Below are 22242 nucleotides of genomic sequence, written 5' to 3' on the forward strand. Positions count from 1 at the left end.
AGAAACCAACACTTCTGAGGACAGAGGTAATTACACCAAATTACTGCACTCATGCAGACAAACCCAATTCCCAGTGGCTATATATAGTTGTGTAGATGCGAAATGTGAATGTTTGTATTTTCATTAGGCAGCCATGTAATTTAAGATGATATGTCATGACACAAGCCAAAGGATTACAAAGTGATTTCTGAGGCTATGCCACACATAGAGGCAGCAGCCGTGACCACCGTGAAGGCATGATCTCATTCCTAAATACACGTTTCTCTGCCCTCAGCAATAGAGCACGAGCTTTAATTAATTCTTTTCCACTGGCAAATTGCACTCAGAATGTGTGCATTAGTTTATAATTCAGACTTCCACGCAGTAACTCAGTGTGTACCCTTCCTTTCCATAATGGATCACACAAGGTGGTTTTCTCCCTGAGCTTTTTGTACTTTTTAAGAAAAACAAATCCTGGCTCCAGCATTTTTCTTGATCTTAGACAAAAATCAAAGAGAATCACCTTTTACACCTAGGTTCTATTTTTAAAATGCCAGCTGTGTTTAGATGTAACAGAAAACCTTGGTGAAGCTTCACACCAAATGAAGTCAGCGTAATAAAATAAAACAAACCCAAATCCCATTTTAGAGTTATCAGAATAACCTTCCGTGAGCCTTGGGCTGGTGTGTTTCCCTCTGCAAGAAGGGGCAGAAGATTAACTGCAGTTTAGTCTGTTGTTCAGACCATAAACAGTGGTTAATCTTAACTACGGTTACTTGAAACAAGCAAGCTTCGTAAGCTGTGCTATGAATTTGGCCTGTTTGAACAGGTTAAACACAGTTCATCTGGGTATAGGCGACGTGGCAAGCTGCGGTTAATCCAAAACTGAAGTGAAAGTTTCTGAACTCTCCTTGCAGATGTGCTGGAGGAGGACCAGTGCAATAACTCGTTCTTATTATGCTAAACCGTGGCTTAGCATTATGTCCAAACCAAGGCTGTTTAATGGGATTCCACGCAATTTTAAATACATCCCATGTGTTCTCCCCCCCCCCTTCATTATCCTCACAAACATCCATATCCAAGTGGCAGCTCGCATTCCCCCCTTTTAATGTGGGTTTTCCTGATCCATGGATAATGCAACAAGGAAGAAAATCACATAAAAGCACATGTTGTCCAATTGTGGATGTACTAAAATGCATTATGTGGCGTTCTTTGGATGTGTGTGGTGATATTTTGGTGGGTGCCATTCTTCATCACACACCCTACTTCCATTGGCAAGGCCTCCTTAGTAGGCTCTCTCTCTCTCTCTCTCTCTCTCTCTCTCTCTCTCTCTCTCTCTCTCTGTGTGTGTGTGTGTGTGTGTCTGTCTGTGAACATGCTCAAAATGGACCTCAGGTTTCTGGAACTCAGGTTTCAGGAACTCAGGGATGCGAGTGGCGCTGTTGGTCAAACCACAGAGCCTAGGACTTGCCGATCAGAAGGTCGGTGGTTCGAATCCCTGTGACGGGGTGAGCTCCTGTTGCTCGGTCCCTGCTCCTGCCAACCTAGCAGTTTGAAAGCACGTCAAAGTAGATAAATAGGTACCGCTCCGGTGGGAAGGTAAATGGCGTTTCTGTGCGCTGCTCTGGTTCGTCAGAAGCAGCTTAGTCATGCTGGCCACATGACCCAGAAGCTGTCCCTCGGCCAATAAAGCGAGATGAGCACTGCAACCCCAGAGTCGGCCACGGCTGGACCTAATGGTCAGGGGTCCCTTTACCTTTATTAACTGAGGAGAGGAGAAAACACCACACTGTGTGAATGCATCCTATTAAGCAGTGTCCTCTATGGGGAACACTGAGGCAGAGTTCATTTGAAAGCGTTAATGAGTGGACATAAGTACTATGTTTTGGGGGGGGGGGGATGAACGATTTCCTATGCCCCACAAATAACTCAGAGATGCATTTGAAATAAAAGGGCACATTCTACTCATGTAAAAACACGCTGATTCCTGGACCATCCGGGGGCCGGATTTAGAAGGCGATTGGGCCGGATCCGGCCCCTGGGCTTTAGTTTGCCTACCCATGGCCTGAACCAATGGCTGCAAGTTACAAGAAAGGAGATTCTGGCTAAACATCAGGAAGAACTTTCTGATGGTAAGAGATATTCAACAGTGAAACAGACTCCCTTGGGAGGCTGTGGACTCTCCTTCACGGGAGGTTTTTAAGCAGAAGTTGGAAGACCATCTGTCATGGAAGCTTTAGCTGAGATTCCTGAATTGCGGAGGTTTGGACTAGATGACACTTGGTGTCCCTTCCAAGTATAAAATTCTTTGATGAAAGCTAGAGTCCAGCAATATGTGGAGGGCCATAACTTCCCTATCTGTGGTACAAAACACAAGGACTGTGTACTAAATACAAATTGATTTGTTCATTGCTTTTTATGATACTGGTACTTGATATTTTGTGAGTTCTTCCTCTAAAACATTTCTCTCTTGCTCTCTCCCTTCGGAAAAGAGTTCCAGATAAAGAAGTGTTGTTCTTTTAAAGTTCATGGCTCTGCTAATAGATTGTCGGGAGAGCGGGGGTTGGAGTTGCATTTTCTTTTCTTATTATTGTACATGATGTCGTTACATTGGTTTGAGAGTAAAATATTATACATTTATTTCAGAAATTGCCCTTGAGGACACGAGACAGCTCAAAACAAACAAGTCTTTAGATTCTGATAATAAAAATTCCAGAGCACTTGCAGCCTTGTTTGTATTTTGGGTTGGTGGATTCCTGCTGCTGCGGTAATAGATCTTTCTTTCTTTCTTTCTTTCTTTCTTTCTTTCTTTCTTTCTTTCTTTCTTTCTTTCTTCTTGAATTAACACCTAACATTTATTGACCCAGAAAACATGTCATTGGAGATGAATTTACTGTGTTTATTCATTTATTATATTGGAAGCCCACCTTTTAAAAATACATTTTTTTTCATTGAAAATAAAAATGCCAGCACCAAACCATAGACATTCTGTGATTTTAAATATTATTTTAAATAGTTTTAAATATATTGTTGACGATATGTTTAGGTCAAATTTTGAAACAATTCAGATAAATTTAATAGAAATGCAATACATCTCACCATAGTGTGGGGGGAGGATTGTGTGATCAAGTGACCTTTGTGCTTGCTTATTCTGCTGCCTAGCTGCTGCGTGTAGATGGTCAACTTCAAGGCCCCTTGTGGCTCTTCATCCTTAAGCCCGACTTGGACCAGGCAGCCCATCAAGCAGAAGCTTCCTTCAGCTTGAGGGCCACCATCTGTAAAGTAGGATAGTAGCTTCTCTATTGTGAAGCTGCAGAGTGGTGGTCCACAGACAGGGCAAAACACTGCCTCCTTCTCTGCAGACCCTCTCCGATGCAGAGGTGGCCCTCTTGATGACTCCATCACCCTTCAAGGCTCAGTGGCGGCCCAGGAGAGGGCCTACTCTGTGATGGCCCCTAACCTGAGGAACTCTCTCCCCACAGAGATGCACCTGATGGCTGGTGACTTCACTCCACAGCTTTCTGCAAGTGCTGAAGGCACACTTCTTTACATCTTGGCTTTGACACTTGAGATGAAGAGAAGAAGAGTTTGGATTTGATATCCCGCTTCATCACTGCCTGAAGTGTGACTAGCCCAAGGTCACCCAGCAGCTGCATGTGGAGGAGTTGAGACGTTTTGACTAAGAACCAGTACAGGGAAGTGGAGAGAGGGTTTGGTACAAATCTCTGTTTACCCATGAGGCTCATGTTGGACCAGTTGCCTTCTCTCATCCTAACTTATCTCACGGGGTTGTTGTGAGAATCTTGGTGGTGGTGGGGGATAAATCCTATATGTGTGATAAATGACAGATGGGCAACACTGAGTTTGTGGGATCTGCTCGGTGTTTTTACAAGAAGTTTGGCAATTAGCTGTACTGGAAAGATTGTCTCACAAACTTCAAGTAATGAGAGGTCAAAGAGAGACGGACAAGTTTTTGGCAGACTGGTTTTTGTTTATTGATTTTATAAATAGCCAGGAATCTGGTAGAACAGTTCCAACTGCATATGAAATGGTTTGGGTTTTAAAAAAAGGAAAAATAGGATCATTTTAAGAAGGGTTCGAGGAATTAAGAAAAATGAAATGTGGATCTAATTAATGGAGTCATTTGTTTTGATTATAGGTTATAAAAAAATGAATGCTGTAAGGGGAAAATTAGTGTTATGTATTATAGCAGATTGAATATTACATTACACAGAAGATTCTTAATCCTGCTTGTAGACTATATAGTGTTTTAAAGAAATGTAATTTGAAGACTAAAAAACCCTCTCCTAGTGGGGGAGGAGGGCTTAATTTATATTTATACTTTAATCAATATTACTTTAGCAATACATTTTGCTAGGAAAAATATTTTTTTTAAAAAATGAATGTAGAAACATTACAAGACTTCTGAGACCCCAGGACCCTGGAGTCAGGTGCAAAAACGTGGCTGGCAGTGGATGGGTATACTGTACAATTAGATTTAAGAAAAAGTGTGCCTCTGAGCACATGCTCAACCCAGGAATTCATTTTCGGTACCAGAACTTAATTAAAGAGTCCAGTCACACTAGAATCTACTTCCCACCACCAGCCAGGTTTTCTTCATATCAGCAGCCAAATTTAGAAGAGGGGGAAAACCCCTTTTTGTTGTGATGCAACCAGGAACCTTGCTGATCTACTTCAAACCACTCAGAAATCTACCAGTAGATCCTGATCTATCTTCTGCCGAACCCTGTGATGATGATGATAATGATAATAATAATAATAATAATTTATTTTATGAATTGGTTCTTACGAAGCATCTCAAAGTGATTTCATCGTACAATAAAAACATGTATAAAACAATTGTATATACATAAAAACAGATAAAACAATCACAAGTATTAAAAAAACACCATTTCAAAACCAATACAGATACTGACTAAGAGAAAACAATCTCCTCTTAGAATGCTGTTGAAAGAGAGAAGTCTTCAGCAGATGCTGAACAACAGCAGATAAGGCAATTGTCTAACCTGTAAGAGGAGGGACTACCGTAATTCTAAAGGGTAGGTTCTGCCACTATAAAGGCCTGATTCTGACATTGTGTGGAAATGACTTCCTGATGAGATGGAATCTGCAGGATGCCCTCTCCGGCAGAGCACAGTGATTGGTTGGGAATATAAAGGACGAGATGCTCTTTTAAGTATCTGAGTTCCCAAGCTGTAGGGCATTGTAATTCTTTCAGCCAAGGTATAATACAGTGGTGATATTCTTTCCAATGAGTAGCTCAGCTGCCACTTTTTTGCACCAGTGACATTTTCTGGGTCAACTTCAGCCCCACCTATATTCCCGATGAAGGCCATCCATCAAGATGACCAAAGCTGATTCAGTCCCAGGCTCAAACCAGTGAGTCTAGGGTGAGTCAAAAACCCACTTCTTTCAAGCTGCAGGGTATTGGGGCGGGCGGGCGGGGGGAGCCTCCAGCCAAGGGGCCAACTACAGCCCACGGGGCCTCTTAATCTGCCCCGTGGAAATGTGCCCTGAATACCTCATGCCTTTGCACATTCTCTGAATGGGGCTGAAAGGTTGTAAGCACCACTTGTGTGTGGTAAACACAGCTATACTGTCTCTAAACACTATTTTAATTAACCTGGCTCGTAGGATTTTATTTTTTTTTAATCGTCTATGAGCCATTCAAGTTTGGGGGATATTGTGGGACCAGCGCTTTCGAAAGAACTTTGTTTTCTACCTTCTGGTTTCTTAACAGCTCAGAGAAAAATAACTCTGGAAGGTGAAGAGGCCCTTCTCTCATTAAGGCTGTGTTTATAAGCATACTTACCAAGGAGGACATTCCAATGAAATCAAGGCTGCGTCCAGCTGCATCACCCTCTGTAGTCAGCTGCCTGAAACTGAAGTGTGTTTGCATTTTCATTTTCTCAAACACAGATAGCTGAACTTTGAGACGACTAAAAGAAAAGGCTCTGAATGACTCAGGCTGTTGTGTGGTATAGATCTCGCTTGCAAGTCACCCGAGCCAGGTCCTCTTTCAGATAAAAGGCGCAGCAAAGCCCGGCCGCTGCTCTGCAAACCAGTTTGTACAGGAAGGCCACCGCCCCTTCTGAAACCTCGGTGTGACTGGGAAAGGGGGCTAAACACAGTTGTTAAGTTATTTCGAGAGATTAGTTATCGGAACCGGAGGAAAACTAGCCACAATGGCTGCCTGTTTTGCAAGAGAAAAAGGACGGGCGGGAGCAGTGGTAGCGAGACACGTTCCCTTGCCTCTAGGGTTGGTGTTGGAAGGCAGCGTCTGTGGGTCAAAAGGCCCTGGGAGGGCCTACAAAGAACAGGAGAAGCTGTTCACACCTGCCCTGTCCCTCTGGGCAGTGGTGAGGATTGGAAATCTGCATCACTGCCCAGAGGGGGAGAACAGGCTGCTTGCTGCATTTGACGCTTGCCAGCTGCCAGGTACAAGGAGCAGCTGTCACCTGCTCTCTCATTCCAGGGAACAGACTGGAGAAGGAGCTCAAAGTAGATGCCTCTAGCAGGGTCAAGGAAGGAGTCCTTCGCAAGTTGTATTGCCAAGACCTCCCCCTGTCCTCACAGAGCCTGGGGTGGCTCTGCTTGCCTTCCTAGCTCAAGAAACATAGGCGGTAGCAACAGGGATGTTGCCTTTGTTCAATCCAGTGTTGCCGTTGTACAATTCAGCAGGGAGGAGGATGGGGACAAAACCAGAATTAGAGGGCTCCCAATTAGAATTAGCTCTGGTTCTATTTACCGTTGGCCTCCTTGCACCCTGTCCCAATGGAAACCGGACTCCACTGCCCAAAGGTATTGTAAATTCCTTTACTGGGAATGAAACTTGGCCTGAACAGGTGAAAACTAGAAACCCTAATCACTAGAGATAAAGATTCAAAAGCCCAACCCAAAATATGCCCTAGTTTGTGGAGCACAGAGGTAACCAGGAAGAGAAGTGGAAATCTTATGCACTCGCACTAACTTGGGTGTAAGTCTCACTTAACTCTCTGGTATTTCATTCCAAGTCGATGTGGCATAGGTTGGGTTGCACACCTGATAATGCCAGTTGTCCCTCCTCTAGAGTCAAAACGATGAATTTATGAGTCAGAGAGTGACAGCACCAGGTGAAAAAAAAAAGTGTTGCTTTTCCTGACTTGTCTTTTACAGACTGGATGCATATCGGTTTTGTAACTCGCCCGTATTTCTGCTGCAGGACAACAGAAAAGATTAGAAAAAGTTTGTGATTCCTGTGTCCCTACATTCTATTGCTAAATCTGATGCAGGAAAATGAAGCAGTAGAGTTATTGAGATTATCCAAATGGACCGTATCAGTTCAGTATACAGTAGATTATGCCCTCTGAGGAATGGTCAAAAGAGCTGGGAATAGCTAACCTGGGGAAGAGTAAGGCGAGATGTGATAGCAGTCTTCCAATATCTGAAGGGCTGGCATGCAGAACATGAAGAGGTTGCTGGAAGCTCTTTTAAAGCCATCCAAATTGGTGCCCGTCTCATGGGAGCAAATTCCATGGTTTTCACTAAGCACTGTGTGGCGGAGTCCTTTTTTTGTCTGTCCTGAATCTATCAGCATTCATCTTCAATGGATGACCCTGGGTTCTAGCAGTAGGAAAGAAGGACAAAAATGTATCCTTATCCGTTTTCTCCACACCGTGTATAATATTATGCAGCATTCCTCTTATCAAGTACAGCCACAACATAGGTTTGTACGTCACCATGATGGCATTGGCAGTTTTGTTTTCAGTTCCTTCCCTAGTGATCCCTAGCAAATGCTCCATACTGGGTCAACATCTTCACCAAGCTGCCCACTGCAACCCCAAGGTCTTTTTCCTGGTAAGTCACTGTCAGTTCAGACGCCAGGAGCATATAAGTGAAAATTGGACTTTCTGCCTCAATGTGCATCATTTTTCACTTGCTTGCATTGAACCTCCCTTGCTTCCATTTTACTGCCTATTCAGCCACCTTGGAAATATCCTTTTGGAGCTCTTCACAATCCCTTTTTGTTTTAACCACCCTGAAATAATTTAGTATCATCAGCCAACTTGGCTTCCTCACCCCTAACTCTAGATCATTTATGGGCAAGTTATGGTCCCAATACCGATCCTTAGGGGCCTCTGCTTTTTGCATCCCTCCATTGGAAAAGATGGAGCGGACTTGCTCTCTGTGTTTCTGAGGGCAGGACTAGAACCAGTGTGTGGACATTGCAGGGAAGCAGAAACACTGGAAGAAACCTGATGGGGAGAGCTTTTTGACCGTGGAACCGACTGCATTGGGGAACCATGGGCTCTGCTTTCCCAAAGGTATTGAAATAGAGGTTGGATGGCCACTTGCCAAGGATGCTGTAGTTGCATCCTACATTGGTCAGGAGGCTGGAGTCAATGACCTCTAGGTTTGCTTCCCATTCTTGTGATTCTGCAGTGTTTATGAATGCTCCTCTACTCCCTACAAGTAGAAGACATACACAACAGGGAGTGAGTTGGGCTAGACCCTCTCTCTGTGGTTTACTTCTTCCTTTTACTTCCCTCTCCTGCAGCCATAACTGGTACCGTGGATTCTACCATTTCATAATTCTACCACGTTGTTCTACTGGGAACAAAGATTCCAACTATTTGATATGCCATGGGGACACTTCATGAAGGTAGACACAGGAGTGTTTGTTGCATTCTTTATTCTTGTAGGCTACTCTGTCCCAAACATTAGGGGTAACGATTACTCAGTCCAGATGTGAAACTGCATCACCACTTAACCCTGGGAGAGATTCAAAGCACTCCATTTACTTGTCATAAGCAAAGGAAGAGTAAAGCAATATTGGCATTTGACAGAGTAGTCAGGGTCCTCTTACTCCCAGATGTCCTGTAAACAGCAGAATTAATGGTTCAACATAATATTTGGCTTATTTATTTTAGGGGGAAAGATTACACCCCACCCTTCCAATGCTCTTACACTGCTCAAGGCGACTTGCAACAATAAAAAAAACCCCACAACTGCAGCGGGTTGGACTAGACGACCCTCAACTGCACAAAAAAAGAAACTGACTTTCTAAAACTTTATGACACAGAAAAATAAACTACCCCAACTTGCCTGGGCATGACACTACTGCTGCTTTTGAAAAATTCCAGTTTCAAGTGTATATAGCATTGTTCATTGGGTATATCTCACATTTCCTCCAAGGAGCTCAAGGTTCTCACCCTCTCGATTTTATTCCCACAACAACCCTGTGAGATAGGGTAGGCTGAGAGAGAGTGGCTGGCCCAAGGTCACCCAGAGAGTTGGGATTTGGACTCTGGTCTCCTAGGTCCTAGTCTGACACTCTAACCACAACTACTTGCTTAGTCATTGTTTGCGTCCTCTAGGGAACTCTACAGCTTCCTAGGCTTCTTGGTGGTGGTGTTGGAGTCATGATACTGAAACTGCCGTGTTTAGCCTTTTCCAGTTAAGCAGCCAGGACATGAAGTATGGCCTCTTGGGCTCTCCTTATCGACAGTGCAAACTTTAGCTGTGAAACTTTCTCGCCCAAGCCAAAAGTCAAGAATATTGCTACCCTATTTTTATCTTTTTATGGGCTTCCCTAAGGATAACTCCGCACCCTCACGCTGGCCTCAAAGGAGTTCCTGCAGTTCCTTTGTTCTCTTCCAATCCCATGGAATTCCCCCCCCCCCAGATTAGCCCTCCAGGCCCTCCCCCCCCCCCACTGATGTCACACTGTGCTCCGATCACTCTGCATCTCCCTGGAAACCCCCAGCTGAGACAAAGGCTCTTTTGGCATGATAAGTCAAAGCATGTCCCATCCCATTTTTAGTGTTTTAAGAGTTGCAAAGTCCCTTTTTCCAAGCATAAATAACAAAGCAATTATCAATCACACATGCACATGATGTGCGGAGCAGGACGGATGCCCTTCAGTTTGCAAATTAGGCAGATTAGTGTTAAATTGTGAAATGGACAGGTTTGTCCCAAATCTCCCCTCTTTCTCTTAAACGGGGACTTTATATCACCCAGGGGTTGCTCAGACCAGGGTTTAGTCTAACATGAAACATGATGCATTTTTTGCATTGTCAAAAAAAAAATCTATGTGATTGTGTGGTTGGGTATATGTTATTTAACAAGGAGGTAGGTCGTTTCTGAAAAAGAAACAGATGAGGAAAGAGAATTAGGAAATAAATATGAATATTGGTTCCTTACAAATCTCCATAACCTTACATTAATAGTTTATTATTGGACTATGAGAATAGTGTATTAATTGACTAGTCAAAGGCATTCACTGAATCACACTGAACTCTACTTAAACAGTATGTAGCTATACAATAGTTTACATACAGAAGACCATGCAGTTGTGCCACGGTGATTCCTCACACATTATGCTGAGCATGTTAACTTTTCTTTTGTTTCAGGATGGGGCCCCTCAGCTTCAGCCATGCTTTGGGAAGGAAGGAAGTCTCGGCACCCAACTGTAGGTTAAGAATGGGAGATAATCTCTTCCCCCATATAACGGGAGGGGCGCATCCCCTTACTTCTCCATTCATTTAAGTTCTTCCTTTAAGTTACAAAAAGTTCAGGGGTGGCCAAGGGGCTGGCTGCTTATGCAGAAGAGGAAAAAACTTAGAATAAACCCTGCTTCAGACCCTGCTTTAATGTGTGTCTATGATTGGCATGTTAGCTTCCACACATTTTGTTTCGATAGTCATTGCTGTTACTATTCACAGTGGTGGGCAAACTGGACAGAATGTGGCCTGTTTTTATCAACCTCTCCTCCTTCCTCCGATACCCTTTTCTGTTCTTGGCATGCACACAGGGATTGCTGTACCTGTGTATGCACAGCTTTATTATTATTCAAAACCCAAAATTCTTCCCTTGGGGGTTCCTCAGCTGGTTTCTCCCACCATTCATCTGTGTCCAGCCAGTCCATTACACTTAGCTGGTCCATCTGCACCATGCTGACCTCCATGTTGTCTTGCCCTCTTGGTAAAACCCACCTCCCAGGAAGCTAACGTACCAGCTCCACTCACCCACAAGAACCATTTCTGTGTGATAATGAGACACTGGTGGTGTCTGTGGATGTTTAACAGGTTATTTTTACTTATTGAATTGTCCGCAAAGCGAGTAAATCTGGATTAAATGAAGAAAAAAGTATGGGCAATTTGATGACGACGACGATGTAATGTGGACGATGAGAAAAGCATCTGAGCATGAACAGTACATGTTCCACAACAAGTTCCCATGTGAAATCCCACCTGTAGTATCATCCAAAATATCCAAAGTTCCTGCTACAATTGTAGAGACACATTTTGCACAGTAAACGCTACAAAACAGGGTGGTTTGAATTAAGGTAAGCAAAGTGCATTATCTTCACATGGGAACCCAAATCTAGGAGGGAAAGCACCGCAAGGAAGATAATTTACAACAAATGAGGAACTAAAACTTATTGGTTGAGCGGCTCAAGAAAGACTTGCAAATTGGACTTGATATAAAGCTTTCACAAAGCACAAGTAAATCACTTTAGAGCTGCAAAGCAACATATGAAGCAAAAGCAGGAACTACAATGTGTGAACTGGAAATTATTCCTCATGTAGTTCTACAAAGGCCAGACTTGTTTTTTATACCCTACTTCTTTGTTGGCTGGCATTTGTCTGTCTCGGGTGAGGTGTCAAACAGTTGGAAGTTGCAGCGCCTGTCGCTGTGGCTGCAGAGACCGATGTGGGAGAGACATGTTTTGCTGCAGCTGGGGCAGATGAAGACGTTTGGTTGTGCAATGCAACATTTATTTGTACAAATCAACATTTCAAGGAGGAACAGGTTAATTCCTCATGCTGGCCAGGATTCCAGAACTCTCACGTATCCTGTAACTGGGTATGTTCCATGCAACATGGGAAATACTAAGCTTTTACAGGGTATTGGTGGCTATTTCCCTCGCTTTGCAAAACTCCAAGATAATTATGGGAAGTTATGGCTGTGAAGCTGGCTGGATCCCCTCTCTGAAGCTATTTTTTAGCATTCCAGTTAATTCAGACTTTACAGCTGCTTCTTCTGCTGGCAACCTCTATGCAATGCATGCTTAAAGGTAAAGGTAAAGGTACCCCTGACCATTAGGTCCAGTCATGACCGACTCTGGGGTTGCGGCGCTCATCTCGCTTTATTGGCCGAGGGAGCCGGCATACAGCTTCCGGGTCATGTGGCCAGCAGGACTAAGCCGCTTCTGGCGAACCAGAGCAGCGCACGGAAATGCCGTTTACCTTCCCGCCAGAGCAGTACCTATTTATCTACCTGCACTTTGACGTGCTTTCGAATTGCTAGGTTGGCAGGAGCAGGGACCAAGCAACAGGAGCTTCCTGCACTGACCTTCTGATCGGCAAGCCCTAGGCTCTGTGGTTTAACCCACAGCGCCACCTGCGTCCTTTGGCAATGCATGCTTAAAGGTAAAGGTAAAGGTACCCCTGCCCGTACGGGCCAGTCTTGACAGACTCTGGGGTTGTGCGCTCATCTCACTCTATAGGCCGGGAGCCAGTGCTGTCCGCAGACACTTCCGGGTCACGTGGCAAGCGTGACGAAGCTGCTCTGGCGAGCCAGAGCCGCACACGGAAACACCGTTTACCTTCCTGCTGGTAAGCGGTCCCTATTTATCTACTTGCACCCGGGGGTGCTTTCGAACTGCTAGGTTGGCAGGCGCTGGGACCGAGCGACGGGAGTGCACCCCGCCGCGGGGATTCGAACCGCCGACCATGCGATCGGCAACTCCTAGGCGCTGAGGTTTAACCCACAGCGCCACCCGCGTCCCTAATGCATGCTTACTCTGAAGCAAATAATAGTGTTCAGTGAGGCCAACTCTCAGAAAAGTGTTTACAGAATCGAGGCCTTACAGCAGAATCCTATATGTGTCTACTCAGAAGGAAGTCCTGTTGTTTGCAGTGGGGCTTATTCCCAGGTTGAGTAGGCACATAGGATTGCAACTGTAACAATCTTTAAAAAATCTGTAAGGAAGATCTAAAATGTGTGTGTAATTTTACAACACTTTTATCTGTCCAGCTGTGACATGAATGTGCCAGTAACTAGGGAAGCTATATAAATTCTTAGGGTAAAGGAATGTTAACAATGCAGACATCAAACAATTAGGTCTATCAGTATTTGAAATTGGTGAGAGGAGGAGCTGTGTTTGCTCAGCTTCTTTGAAGGGAACATCAACTTCAATAGCGAAGTCGTTACATTTATATGCAAAGTAAAGGTAAAGGTACCCCTGCCCTTACGGGCCAGTCTTGCCAGACTCTAGGGTTGTGCGCCCATCTCACTCAAGAGGCCGGGGGCCAGCGCTGTCCGAAGACACTTCCGGGTCACGTGGCCAGCGTGACATCGCTGCTCTGGCGAGCCAGAGCTGCACACGGAAACGCCGTTTACCTTCCCGCTAGAAAGCGGTCCCTATTTATCTACTTGCACCCGGAGATGCTTTCGAACTGCTAGGTTGGCAGGCGCTGGGACCGAGCAGCGGGAGCGCACCCTGCCGCGGGGATTCGAACTGCCGACTTTTCGATCGGCAAGCCCTAGGCGCTGAGGCTTTTACCCACAGCGCCACCCGCGTCCCTTATATGCAAAAGTCATGTATAATTTGATGGGGGGGGGAATGCATTTCTTCACCCTCCAACTGCCTTATCACTCACCATTATTCTCCCTTCTCAACTCCCTGCTCCACTTCCCACCTCTCCTCCCACTCCAAAAACAATGAACTAAATACTTCAGCTTTGCATTCTGGGTAAGGGACTGGTTTGAGATAAGGGGACCAGTCTCTGCTCCTGATGGAAATGATCCTTCCCCTTCTCAAAGCCATCTCCTGGGTAAAGAGACAAGTGTTGAAAACATGCTGCCTGGCTTTCAATTCCAGCTTGAAGGTTTCCCACAGGTACCTGGTCAGCCACTTTGAAAACAAGATGCTGGGCTAGACAGGACATTACCTGATCCAGCAAGTTCCTCTTATGTTCTTAAGACACTATTGCAAAGTTTATGAGCAGGTTCTGGAATTTCCCTACCTTTAGATGCATTTCTTGAAATGCCTCTTGGATCTGTCATGTAAATGCTCCAGATAGCCATCTTCCCAGTCATTGCTTACACAATGGCAACCAAGTGATGAGATTATTGACTACTGTACTGAGAGCCACATAAGGAAAAAGAAAGCAAAGTTGCTAGTATAATTGAAGTTGTACTTGTAGCTCTGGCCCCATCTGGTGACATAAGTGTGAACTTGCTGTGTCCTGAAAAAAATAACCTTTGTGAAAAAACCAGAAGCCTTCTTGTTAGGTATTTTAGGACAAATAAAAACCGGACATTATTTATGTACGCCACTACAGCAGCAAGAATTCTAATAACACAAAATTGGAAGACTGGAGAAATACCATCTAAGGAATAATGGCAAGAAAAATTGAAAAAACTATGCAGAATTGGCAAAGCTAATGGATAAATTGCATGAAAAGGACAATAGCAACTTTGGAAAAGAATGGGAACCTTTTACAACATACTTGCAGAAACAACAAAAAAAATGGACTCGTTGGCAGGATTTAAATAAACATTTACAACTTTATTTACAGAGAACAAGAAATATAATTAGTGATAACAGAACATTATATATAAACAGCAGAATGTAACATTTGGTGTAAGAAACCAGAAATGGAAGTTGGGGGAAGTCAACAGGGAGGGGGAAACTAGAAAATGGATGTTAAATGATGATATTGAATATTTGTTATGAGAAAATGACAGCATAATGACCCACCGATGGACCCCAGAAATATCACAGGTGTGGCAAGCATTCTTTCTTTGTAAATAAACTTGTACTCAGAAACTATGACAGCGATAGTTAAATACCCTATACAGTAATGTATACCTCTTTCTTTTGGTTGTTGTTGCTCTGCTTAGTAACTACACAGGTTTATTTATTTATATACACAAATTTGTACCTCCACTTTTTCTGGTGTCTGCACACCATTCAGGCTGGCTAACAATTAAAACCAATCTCTAAACAAACACACACACGCACGCACACTAATAAAAAGAGAGAGACATGAAGCAGATTCAAACAAAAGCCTTGGTCAAAAACTTACCTGTCAACCACCTGCCTAAACTGCAAGATTCTTGCCCTGCAGTAAAACATCATTATGGATGGAGCCAACCAAGCCTCTTGGGATGAAGAGTTCCAAAATTTAGGTGTGGCCACAGAAATTTCTCCCTTTTTTTGGGGGGGGGGGGGTTTGAGGTATGGGATTGAGGCATGTTTTTTTGGCTCCTGGATCCCTGCAGAACAGACTGGCCTCCGATACAGAGGTTGACCATCTTTCAGTAACAACGCCAAAGAAATTTGTGTTACCAACACTGCTTTTGTAATTAAGCTTTAACATAACCCTCAAGAGTTCATACTTTTTGCAGTTCATTTCACATATGGACTCTGATTCATGAACACTTCCGCATATCCTATAATTGCAAGGTTCACTCAGAAGTCTTATAGGTGAGACACTTTGTCAAAACCTTTTGACAATCCACGAATACCCTTACCAGACCTCAAGATGCATTGTCTAAAGTGTTTTGCAATCCATCTAGTTTTTATGATGTTTTCACTGCTGCTGTTTGTTTGCTTTATTGCTGGCTTGTCTTTGCTGGTTCGATGATATTGACTTATTAATTGCTTATGGCTTCCTTGAACTATGAGAAAAGGGCAGCATACAAATATTTTAAATAAATAATCCATCACCCTCAGCGTCTTGGTCAGGTGCGCTATAATTTACTTTGATCACTAAATTACTTTTGAGGCCTGGTATTTATGTAGAGGTAATTCTGTAGAGAAGACTGCTGCTCCTTTTACTTTTTTTGTTTTTGTCTGCACAGGGTTTCTATCCAGAGAAAACTGTAGCCGCTCCAACTTACCTTTATTTGGCTTGGAGAAATTAGCATATGCCTTTACATTGTGACCTTCTCCTACATGGCACACTACATTCCTTTGAAATCTTTGACTGGCAATCATTTATGTACAATCACTCACTGCCATGTTCCACCTGTCCCACTGATCACAAACCCATCTCCCTGTATTCCTAATGCTCAAATCACGGACTACCACAAACTACTAGACCCTTACCAAATATCTCTGGTGAGAGGGTATCAGTTGGTTAGCCAAGGAATGGGCCTCTTCTAAAGGATCATTTCCCTCTTCATCAAAATGACACTCTCCTTCCCCCTACACCCTAATTTCTGTGACGGCAGAATAGCAGTCACCCTGGAAGTGGGAAAACACCACCACATCTAAGATACAGAGAAGTCTCCATAACATCAGAACTCAGTGAATGAAATGAAACAATGAAGTTCTACATCTATGGTCAAAGGTCGTGAATACCAGTTGCTCATGCCTAGCTTGAGGGCTTCCCATAGGTGCCTGCTTGCCCACTGTGAGAACAGGATGTTGGACCAGATGGGCTATTAGCCTGATTCAGCAGGTTCTTCATATGTTCTTAACGTGGGAAGATTCAGAACAACAACAACAACAAAGCACCACTTGGCTACTCCCAAATTCACTCAATGAACAATGAATTTTGCTACCATGTTCTACTTCCACGGCTGGAGGCTGTATGCCTCTGAAGACCAGCTGCTAGAAATCACAGGTGAGCAAAGTGCTGCTGCACTCAAGTTCTTTCTGTGTACTTCTGAGTGGCATCTTTGTTAGCCACTGTCAGAACTGGATGCTGGACTATATCGGCCTTGGCTGCAACTAGCAGGGCTTTTCTTATGTCCTCGCGGCCTGGTTTACATACCTTTCTGCCTCTCTCAGCATTTGCAGGCTGGCTACCTTGGCTCCAATGGGACCAAACTGATTCCAATAGACAGGAGCTCCTTGTATTCAGAACACACCTATGATTTCTACCCTGTATGCAGAGTGTTATTCGTGTGATAGTACGGGTGAAACACTTATCTCATGACCTTTCAGCTGAGTGTCTTGACCAGTTTTGTCTGCAAGGCTTGGTTTTGTTTCCGTTGTTGTATTTTTAAAAAAAGGCTTACATTTTTACTAGAAGATCTGCACCCTGCTTACGTGCATAGGAGGCAAGTGAGCTGGGTTGCCCTAGCTCAGGTCTTAGATGTGCCCAGATATTCAGCCTGACCAAGTACTTTCTGTGAGGCTTTGTGAGCTGAGTCTCCTGCTCATTGAACTGTCTCCCTCACAAGCTAGCCCTAAATTTATGCTGCAGGCACTGACAGAGGAAGAGGCGTGCAGGGGGAGCGCACCGCCCCCGGCAGCGCGATGCCGGCGGGGTGCCATTGCGGCTGCCCCCCCCCCCGCACTGGGTGCCACATCCCTGCCTGCTCTCTGCCCCCCGGTGCCGGAGCATGAAGCTCCGCCACTGGCTGCAGGCAGCAAGATTTCAAGGTCCTAGTTACATGGTGGACTGCACCCCCCATGAACTAAAGGGGTAGTAGGTCACTCAAGCCCTACAGGTAATGCATCTGAGGCACCCTAAGCTTGGCTAAATCAACAGCTCCGGCAGTTGCTATGAGGACCTGTCTTCAGTAAGAATCTTTCTATCACCTTTAAGATCAGCCAAGGATGCCTTATTGAAGGTACCATCAGAGCATCAATGTGCCATGACTGAACAGCAAGGGAACATGAAGAAGTGGGTGTCTCACAGTTGCAGAACGTGCTGCTCTTGAAGCTAGTTCAGTAATTTTTTTATGAACAAATTTGTGATGTCAAAGGCAGCTTTGGATATTTTTCAGAGCAGTTCACTGTTATCATACAGACAAGACAAGTGAAGTAGTCATTTTGCACACAGAACACAGCGATTTTCAGAAACAGTAAATTTTGCCCCCAATAAATAAGCCCCAAAAGAAGGTAAATAAAAACCAACTCAAGACAAACACAGCCTGAACTTCTGAAACCATTGTAACTGTTATTGGTTGTGAGAGTTCTAGGTTCATATTAATTAGTTCACTGAAATGCATGCTCTCTATCCATTGGCCTATCTGTTTAAGCAATTGGAAGTTAAACAAATTATTAGCAAAGATGGCCTCTGTTAAAAATGGGATCCCATGCTACGGGTGGTAAGGCTTTGAGGGAAGGGAACAGCCAACTGATCACATCTGTTGTGTAGGACAGCAGGACACATGTCTAGCCAATATGGTGCCCTCCATATATTTTTGGACTACAACTCCCATCAGCCCCAGCCAGGGAGGAGAGGAGTTGTAGTCCAGCAATATGGTGAGGACCCCATGTTGGCTAACAACAGCACAATACACTCACCTATATATTATCCAACACTGAATGGGTGAATGTTTGGGCATGAGACAGTGTGGTCAGGTAGGAAGATGACACAGAAAATATTGCATACACAAAAGCATATCCTCAAAGTAGGCTACGCACCAGTCCTCCATACTGGGGAAATCCCATGTCAGATCTGCATTTCCCTCTCCTGTAAATCCATACACATATACCACCAATATTTTCATGGTTACAAGTTAAGGCCCCAATTAAGGATACAACCATATCAAGGATTACTATTTTGTCTTGTGAATTCTACACCATCCAGGAAGGCTTTAAGATCTCACATGAAGTACGTGATGCAGCCCTGCCTGTCCCTTTTGTGAGAAGCACATTAATCTTCTGATACAGCTAAAAACGTATTAGAGACACAAGCTGAACCGTGATCTGATTATGTTTTCTAAACACGTTGCAGCCTTTGGACTCTTGTGGGGATTCGTCGTGAGTCACGAGACACTTGAAGCATTGTTCCCCACTCAGCGACTCTCCACGGCCCCAGCGACAAGAATTTCATCAGGTTGCAGATAAAATCTTAATGTGTGTATCAGATCAATCAGAGAGTGCATCTGAATATCCCTGCTGTCATTGAACCAATCCTGTTACGAATTCCTTTGTTCAAACTGGGGAACCCCTCCCATACCAACAGGCCTAAGGCATTTACAAGACAAACAATAGAAACCTAAAACCTTAAAGCAGCTCAAGTCAACATGACTTGCAGCCTGACATTGTGACTGTTGTTGGCATATGAGAAGGGAGAAAACATTGATCAGGCTTTGTCCCCAGCAACTAATAGTTTGGAAAACAGATGCAAGGCATCAAACTGGGGCATCAAAAATCGTAAAAACAATATGGCATATAATGTGCCCAGTGTAGGGTTTCCACATATGGGCCTTGTTAGGGTATCTGCCCATATTACCGAACTAGAAATAAGGCCTGGTTGAATTTCACACTAAACCTTGGCTTGTGATGATAGGAATGAGTTTCAGCAAGCCTAAGGCTTCTCCCTCCCCTTGCTTCCTCCAGTGACCATGAGGAGGAGAATGGAAGTTTCTGCTTCTGTTTTTCCATTCAGTGTAGTTTACCATTCTGTCTGAATCCTAAACTGTAGTTAATCTTAAGAGTTGGTTGGAACAAGTCAGCTTCAAAGCCATGTTTTGAAGTCAACTTGTTTCAAGCATGAAGAAAAAAAGGACTGCCAAGAGCTCCAGATGCCAGAAATCTACTTTATTGCAGGCCCAAGGCATTAAATTTATTCTCTAAGAGTACATTTTAAGAAACAGTGCTCCCTTTCAAGGTATACTGCTGTTTAACTGCATACTAAATCCAAGCACTCCCAGATGTACACAGATTGGCTGGGGAAACCCAGCCAGATGAGCAGGGTATAAATAATAATAATAATAATAATAATAATAATAATTCACAGCTGTACTATCATGTGTTGATGCTTCTCAACAAGACTATTTACATGGAGCTAATTAACTCTGTTTTTAAATATCTATCTAAATTTAGGTCCCAAGAATATTTAAGTATCGACACATAACCGTTTCCAGGAGTTAGGACAGTATATTTCATGCCTACAAAGATCATATTGCAGAAGCCCTTGGGAATAACTACAGGTCCTTCTTTCCACATTTAAAACTTATTCACCAATCACTAAATATAGCTATCACTTCTGAAACCTTGTTTGGAACGAGATTTACCCTTAACTGACTGGCACAAATTTTTGAAGCAGTCAATTTCCATGTGAAACAGAGCTGCCGTAGGCTATGTGTATTTTGCAACCACAAAAATTCACCCTGGAACTAAGCTTTCGACAAGGGCGGCTTCCAGAGAACACTTAGGTAAAGCAGGCTTAACAGCTGATTCATTCTATGGAGGTTTTTTTCAAGTAAGAACTACCTGTTTGAGAAGAGAAAAAATGAGTTTTTGGGCTGATAAGCATGTTATTAGGCAGTCTTCTAAAAGCTGGAGAAGCTCCACAGTGGCAGTTATTTACTTTTGGCCACTAGGTGCCTCATTGAGCTCTCTCTCTCCCCACCCCCCCGCCCCGCCCAATATCTCAGACTCCTTTTATGGAGGCTGCATATTGCTGTGTACTACAAGTCTGAATTTACTCTGAGGCTGCGCAAGGCTAGGAAGGCTCCCAAAGTCAGGTTTTGTACCTCTGCTACTTTACAGTAACACCACTGCATGCCAATAATTGGCTCTTTAGCTAAAAAAGGCTCCCACAGCAATTTACATCAATGGAAGCTAGCATACTAAATACCAAAATATAATATTTGGGCAAAAATCTGGCAAATATTTAAGCATTCAAAAATTCTGACATACAAAATTAGACATACAAATACACAAAATTGTTATTAGAATTTTGTGTGCATAGGGGTAAATTCTACAAAAATCTTAACACCCACATTCCTTTTCATGCAGGTTGAATGAAATGCTACAGCATCATCTAATGGGCAAAGGTCTTATAGGCAGCAATCTTATACCCATTTATCTGGCAGTATGCACTATTGAACTCAATAGGATTTACATTTAAAAAATGGATTGATTGTACTTCTAAAAGGTATTACTCAAACAATGAAAGAGGCTTTGGGATTTCCCACCCTTTAGTTTTTACATTTTAGTGCCAAAATATCACGTCTATGCATAAAAAAATGGGTGGTCAGTCTTCCTGCGGGCAATATTTCCTCACTAAAAGGAGTAGTGGTACTGGTGTTCACCACCTTAAGCAACAACTAATCATTAATTTCAGCCATGACAGCACTGTGCTTTCAGTGCTATGGGAACTGATATCAAAACAAGAGTACAACTGTCAATGGCTCCTCACAATGGCTCCACATGTCTTACTCAGATGTAAGCCCTATTGAGTTCAATAGGGAATACTCCCAGCAACCTAATATTGCGAGCCAACCCTGTACAGTTACTTTAAAACACTCATTTTATTTATTCACCACCCACACTGCACCCTTGCAGAGATCACACTGATCCCCATGGGCAAAGAGGAGTAGAAGAACCATAGACACAGGATAGCTGGAAAAGTCTGCTCATGATACACTGGAATATCCTGAATACTATACAAGTGCAAAAGAATATCCTGAACAGAGTCTTACATGAAAACCTCTGTTCCAGCCTCCCTATGCTCCCAATTATTGCCAGACTTTTAAAGCGAGGCACTGTGAAGCATCGGCTTTTGCAGGGGGGAAACACAGCCCGTTGTGGAAAACTTGAGACAGGGCAGCTAATTTCTCAAGCAATCTCAACAATTCAAGACTTCTACCCACTTAGTAGACCCCCTAGCCATCTTTAACATACAACTTTTCCTACTAACTGCTGTCAGTGCAGACAGCACAGGAGCGTATGGAAATAAACAAAAGCCAACTTCTGACCACGTTACAAAAATCACCGCTCCGTTTTCAAAAGCAAATCTAAAACATCAATTTATTTATGCTCTAAAACGGAGGTCGTATTAAACTTCTTCGTAAAGCAGCATAACTACCACTAAAAAAATAAAATAAAATAAAAAAGATACCTACACGCAAGAATTAAGCAGTATTCAGAGTGGGAAACCAAGAGGTCGCTACCCTATATAACAAATGCACCGTTTATTCTGCACCTGAGCCAAAACAGAATGGGCTTCAATGCAGACACTGCAAGCCACGCCCCCTCCGTTTTTTAATCCCGGCTACAGAGAAGAGCCAATAAGACTCTGCCCACAAGCCCCGCCCCTGAATCCAAGCAAAGGACACGTCAGCCGAGTCCTGATGACCCGGATGTACAGGCTTGGCCCAATTCTCCTTGCTTATTACTTTTTTAAAAAATGCTACACAGACTTACTCTCTGCTATTAACCAAACACTCGTAGCTCCGCGGTAGAGATAATAATTCTATCGAGAGAAACGGGGCAGCGGCGGTCGGGGTGTGTGGAATTGACAGGCGACAGCGGAAGTACTCTGTGAGGAGAGCGGC

General features: G+C 43.7%; 1 long non-coding RNA gene across 1 annotated transcript; it reads right to left on the reverse strand.

Moving 5' to 3' along the window:
* Window positions 1-1785: 1785 nt before the first annotated feature.
* LOC144327956 (uncharacterized) lies at window positions 1786-22239 on the reverse strand. Its single transcript, XR_013393132.1, has 3 exons — window positions 22112-22239; window positions 5813-7602; window positions 1786-4726 (listed from the first exon to the last, which is right to left on the reverse strand). It is a non-coding gene; the product is annotated as an uncharacterized LOC144327956 (long non-coding RNA).
* Between the last annotated feature and the right edge of the window lie 3 nt (window positions 22240-22242).

The sequence above is a fragment of the Podarcis muralis genome, chromosome 6 (genome assembly GCF_964188315.1).
Source record: "Podarcis muralis chromosome 6, rPodMur119.hap1.1, whole genome shotgun sequence".
Lineage (NCBI taxonomy): Eukaryota > Metazoa > Chordata > Lepidosauria > Squamata > Lacertidae > Podarcis > Podarcis muralis.